Source organism: Colobus angolensis, unplaced genomic scaffold, assembly GCF_000951035.1.
Source record: "Colobus angolensis palliatus isolate OR3802 unplaced genomic scaffold, Cang.pa_1.0 Scaffold32, whole genome shotgun sequence".
Taxonomy (NCBI): domain Eukaryota; kingdom Metazoa; phylum Chordata; class Mammalia; order Primates; family Cercopithecidae; genus Colobus; species Colobus angolensis.
The window spans coordinates 6,147,491-6,153,079 of record NW_012116488.1 but is presented as its reverse complement, the minus strand read 5'-3'; the positions used below and the strand labels follow the sequence as shown (position 1 = coordinate 6,153,079).

Sequence of the window (5,589 nt, the reverse complement as noted above, 5' to 3'; positions counted from 1 at the left end):
CCCTGGTCGGCACCCTGGGAACTCGGCCGTGTGCTGCCTGCTTTCTGGGTCCATCCCAGCCCTGGGTGTATCGCAGATGCCTTGAGAATTAACAGCCCTTGAGTCAGGCCTGCAACCTCTTATCTGCGGTTTCAACATCCAGAAAGCTCTGAAACCCAGATGTTTTTTGGTAACTCGTTTGCTAGTCAGATTTGGCCTGATCTGAAATCATTTGATGGGTGGGGAGAACTCCTCTGAATTGAAACATGTGGCTTTTGATTGTTTATGTTTATTCCTTTTAGTGTGAAAGTTCTGCTTTTCTGTAGAGGTATTTTTGTATGTGACTGCGGGTCTTGTCCTATGCCCTTCTGGGGGTATTGGCTAATGTATGTTGTATGCCCTGGACTTCTGTTTTAAAGTCTGAATCTGAGTTCAAAAACCTCTCAGGCTGCAGGGATTGAGGAAGGGTTTCCAGACCAGTATGACCAGACAGCCGAGCTGACCCTGAATACCGCGTCTGCTTCCTGGGTGGTTCCTGCTGCAGTGTGGCCCGGTCAGGGCACGGCTGCTGACCTGTATCTGCAGACACTCCCCAGTGCTTGAGTGATGTTTACGTGGAAGCCTGGCGTGTAGGAGGCCGGTGCCCCTGGGGGAACTGCAAGGCCGTTTTATAGCAGTCACCTGTCACCGTGTCCTTCAGAACCAGCCAGATGCTACAGAGCCAGGCTGTACCAGAGTCCAGGCCCATGAAAATAAAGTTCAGGGAGACTCTGTTGATTTTGCTAAATTCATGTGTTCCTTCCTTCCTTCATTTCTTTGTTCAACGGGAATTTATGTATCTGCCCTAAGAAGGCATGTGCTTGGCTTATGAAAAGTAACAGTGACGCTTCACATGAGTTAACATCTGCGGTTTATGGTTGTGTTGCAGTGTTTCATTTCGTCCTTGCAATCGTTCAGTGAACCAGCTGGTGTTGGCCCTTTTCATAGATGAGGAAACTGAGGGCTAAATAGCTTTTCCATATCTGCGGATTCCAATCCTCGTGACTTTTCCTGTTCTGTGGCCTTCATAGGCCCTCAGCATTATTTGTTAAGACTCAGCTATTTTCAGACCCCAACCCACTTGAAGCAGTGGCTTTTTCATATACCCAGGACAAATCATGTGACCTCGTGCCTCAGTTTTCTATACCATAAATTGGGATTCCTTCCTAATCCTTGCAAGTCTTAAGTGAAATAATCTATGTGACTCTGCTTTGTGAATTGTGAAACTCAATCTGGTGGCTATAGTTAATAATAACGTATTACATGTTTCAAAATTGCTAAAAGAGTGGATCTTAAATGTTCTCAGTGCAAAAAAATGATAAATATGTGATGTGATGGGTATGTTAATTAGCTTGATGTCATCATCCACATCATATACATGAATCAAAGTGTTGCATTGTACCCACTAAATATATACAGTTATTGTCAGTTAAAGAAAAAAAACTCTCTGATCCCATGGTAAAGTATTTTCTGATTCTTCTTCCTCTTTTCCCACATCCAGATATGTCTGTCTGGGATCCCATATGGTGGTTCTCCCCATCTCTTATGAGGTTCACCTCATATACAGTTGACTCTTGAACAATGCAGGGGTTAGGGGGTGCCAAGCCCTAGCACAGTTAAAAATTCATGTATAACGATTTTTTTGTTTGTTGGGGTTTTTGTTTTTTGAAACAGGGTCTCACTCTCTCATCCAGGCTGGAGTGCAGTGGTGCCATCACAGCTCAGTGCAACCTTGACTTTCTGGGCTCGCGTGATCCACCTATGCTGGCCTCCCAAAGTTCTGGGATTACAGGTGTGAGCCACTGTGCCTCGTGTTGAATATAGCTTTTGACTCCTCAAAATCTTAGCTACTAACAGCTTATTATTGACCAGGACCTTACCAATAATACAAGCAATTAACACATACTTTGTATGTTATATGTATTGTATACTGTATTCTTACAATAAAGTGAGCTAGGGAAAGGAAAATGTTGCTAAGAAAATCAAGCCGAGTTGGGTGGCTCATGCCTGTGATCCCAACACTTTGGGAGGCCAAGGCGGGAGGATCACTTGACCCTAGGAGTTTGAGATCAGCCTGGGCAACATGACAAAACCCTGTCTCTACCAAAAATACAAATAAAAATAAAAAAAAAAAAAAAGATGAGCCAGGCTTTGTGGCATAAACCTGTAGTCCCAGCTACTTAGGAGGCTGAGGTGGAGGATTGCTTGAAACTGGAGGCTGAGGCTGCAGTGAGCCAAGATCACATCCCTGCACTCCAAACTAGGCAATGGGAATGAGACCATGTCTCAAAAAGAAAGAGAGAAGAGAGAGAGAGAAGAAAATAAAGAAAAATCATAAGGAAAAGAAAATACGTGTACTGTTCATTAGTGGCAGTGGATCATTCATCACAAAGGTCTTAAACCTCGTTGTCTTTTTTTTTTTTTTTTTTTTTTTTTTTTTTGAGACGGAGTCTCGCTCTGCCGCCCAGGCTGGAGTGCAGTGGCCGGATCTCAGCTCACTGCAAGCTCCGCCTCCTGGGTTTACGCCATTCTCCTGCCTCAGCCTCCCAAGCAGCTGGGACTACAGGTGCCCGCCACGTCGCCCGGCTAGTTTTTTGTATTTTTTAGTAGAGACGGGGTTTCACCGTGTTAGCCAGGATGGTCTCGATCTCCTGACCTCGTGATCCGCCCGTCTCGGCCTCCCAAAGTGCTGGGATTACAGGCTTGAGCCACCGCACCCAGCCAAACCTCGTTGTCTTTACATTGAATAGGCTGAGGAGGAGGAAGGGTTGGTCTTGCTGGCTCAGAAGTGGCAGAGGTGGCAGAAAATCCCTGTGTAAGTGAACCTGTGCAGTTGAAACCCACAGTGTTCAAGAGTCACCCATACTTATTCCTCTACTCTCCTGTCTGACATCTTAAGAGCTAAGCCCCCCTGGTATTCATTCATCTTTGAGAACTCTGCACTGCCTAGTTTACAGGTGACAGTAAGTGCGTGTTGGAGTTTGTGCAATGGTGAGATGTATGGCTGGTAATTCGGGGGTTAGGTTTGCTGATGCAGTCAGGGAGGCCTGACCGTAGCACGCCCAGCCCCTTCATCACCAGGTGCTGTGTGCGTGCCCAACCGAGGACATTCATGAGGCTGTCTCTCTGTGATACCGAAACGGCTGGACATAACACTGAGAAAGGAAGTCAGCCAAATAAGTATTTTCTAACCTAACTCTAAAATGGTAGATGCCAGGCAGCCTCCAGGTGAAGATGCTTTTCTGAGGCTGACCTGCTGGTACACAGCATTGAGGTGCTGTCAGATCTCTTCCCTGCCATCCACCTCCCAGTGACCCCTCCTCGGCTGCACAATGCGCCTCCCCACATGCATTGTCCCGTGGCCCTCCCTGTACAGTCGGCTCTTCACTTTGCCTGGCTCAGAGGTGTCCTCCATACCAAAGAGGCTCAGAGTGTCAAGATTTAGGGGAGGTTGGAAGCAGGTGGGGTAGGGAGGGGAGTCAGCCTTCCTTCTCTGCAGGGTTGCAGAAAGTTTCAAGGGTCAAGGAAATAATAAACACCTTTGAATAGAGGCTCAAAATTGTTTGTTTGGAGTTCCCAGTGACTAGTATCTTAGCTGCCAACAGCTTTGGTGCAATTTGCTTTTCTTTAGCTAAACATTCTTACGTGGTGGTTTTAAAAGCAAGTAAACAGATAAAGTGTTTCTAAGTGTAATAATTTTCTTTCCTGATGCATAGCTAACAAGCAGTGAGCAGGCAGAGGGACCCCAAACCAAAGGCTCTCTCATTTACTCTGTATAAAATCTGTTCCACACTGTGTAACCTCCACATCCTTCTCCTAAGGCTGAATAAATTGGGTGCCACCCTTTGAAATATAGTACTCTGTTTGGCCCAGGAAACTTAGTTAGCTGCCTTTCTTGAGGGAAGGTGATTAATCTTGTTTTGCCAAGCAGAAGGATTATGGGTATGGCTGAACCAGTTTTGTACGCTTTGAAATATCAGCCCTGTCAATTTTGTGTTTCTCAGGGAGGGAGGAACAGGGGATGGTCTCATGCAAGAGAAATCCTGGCTTTTGATTTAAGGAAAAAAACCCCAGCTACTTAGCTTTTTTTCTTTTTAATCATTATCTTCAAGACAAAAATTCAAATACCCTAACATGTACAGTTATATAGAGTTTTGGTTGTAGAAAATATCATTTGGTAGATTATCAAGACTGACAAAAATAACTATCTTTACCAGTTAAAAACGATTGAGATGGCCAGGTGTGGTGGCTCACACCTGTAATCCCAGCACTGTGGGAGGCCGAGGCAGAAGGATTGCCTGAGCCCAGGAGTTTGAGACCAGCCTGGGCCACATAGTGAGACCCCGTCTCTATAAAAAATTAGCCAGGTGTGGTGGCGTGTGCCTGTAGTCCCAGCTACTTGAGGGGCTGATGTGGGAGGATCACTTGAGCCTGGGAAGTTGGTTGCTGCAGTGAGCTACAGTCATGCCACTGCACTCTAGTCTGGTAGGCAGAGCAAGAACTCTGTCTTTAAAAAAAAAAAAAAATTAACTGTAGAGATGGAGGAGGACTGGCTATTTTGCAGATCGTTAGACCAATCCTAATCAATAACTAGTTATCAGCAATTTCATCAACTCAGTTGGAATTGAGACTTGAGTTTAGACAAGCTGAATATTTATTTTTATGCTCCAGAATACCTGACCCAAGAATCCCTTTCACATCTGCCAGCAGGTTGCTGGTGCCTGGGTCAGCTGCCCAGAGCACACTGTGCCTGCATGGAGACCTTTCTTAGCAGATGAAGGCCAGCAGCATCAGAGCAGGGCAAATTGCAAGCCCAAGATCTAAAACAGATGATGAAGAGCTATGTACTTGTCACTGTACCCTTCCACGGTGTTCTGTGCTATTGTAACTTCAAGAGTTGACACAATTCTTTCCCCAAACACTAAAACATGAAAGGGGCAGGTAGACCTGTTGCCATTTTCATGGAAACCTAGAGTTGTAAAGGACCTCGGAAGATTCAGGACTATATTTCATCTTAAAAGAGACATTGAAAACCAGTAACTCAAAAGGAAGGTCAAAGGAACTTATTTTATTTTTATTTAAATTTTTTTAGGGACAGGAGCTCGCTTTGTCACTCAGGCTGGAGTGCAGTTTCTTGGCATGATCCTGGCCCACTGTAATCTTGAACTCCGGAGCTCCAGCAATCCTCACAAGTAGCTGGACTATAAGTGTGCCCCACCAAGTCCAGATAATTTTTGGTTTTTTAATTTTGTGGTGCTGAGATCTTGTTATGTTGCCCAGGCCAGTCTCAGAAACTCCTGGTCTCAAGCGATCTTCCTGTCTTGGCCTGCTGAAGTGCTGGGATTACAGATATGAGCCACTGTGCCTGGCTGGAAAGTATTTTATTATAAAGCATTTTAAAATTAATAGGTCATGGAACTATAAAACGGAGAATAGATTGCATAATGGATTGTGTAAAACTACAAGTTAAAGCTATTTTACGCCGGGCGCGGTGGCTCAAGCCTGTAATCCCAGCACTTTGGGAGGCCGAGACGGGCGGATCACGAGGTCCAGGAGATCGAGACCATCCTG

General features: G+C 45.4%; 1 protein-coding gene across 1 annotated transcript in view; it reads left to right on the top strand.

Moving 5' to 3' along the window:
• Nucleotides 1-5,589, top strand: part of EML1 (echinoderm microtubule associated protein like 1) — a 208,273-nt gene that overhangs the window by 70,053 nt on the left and 132,631 nt on the right. The window lies entirely within an intron of this gene.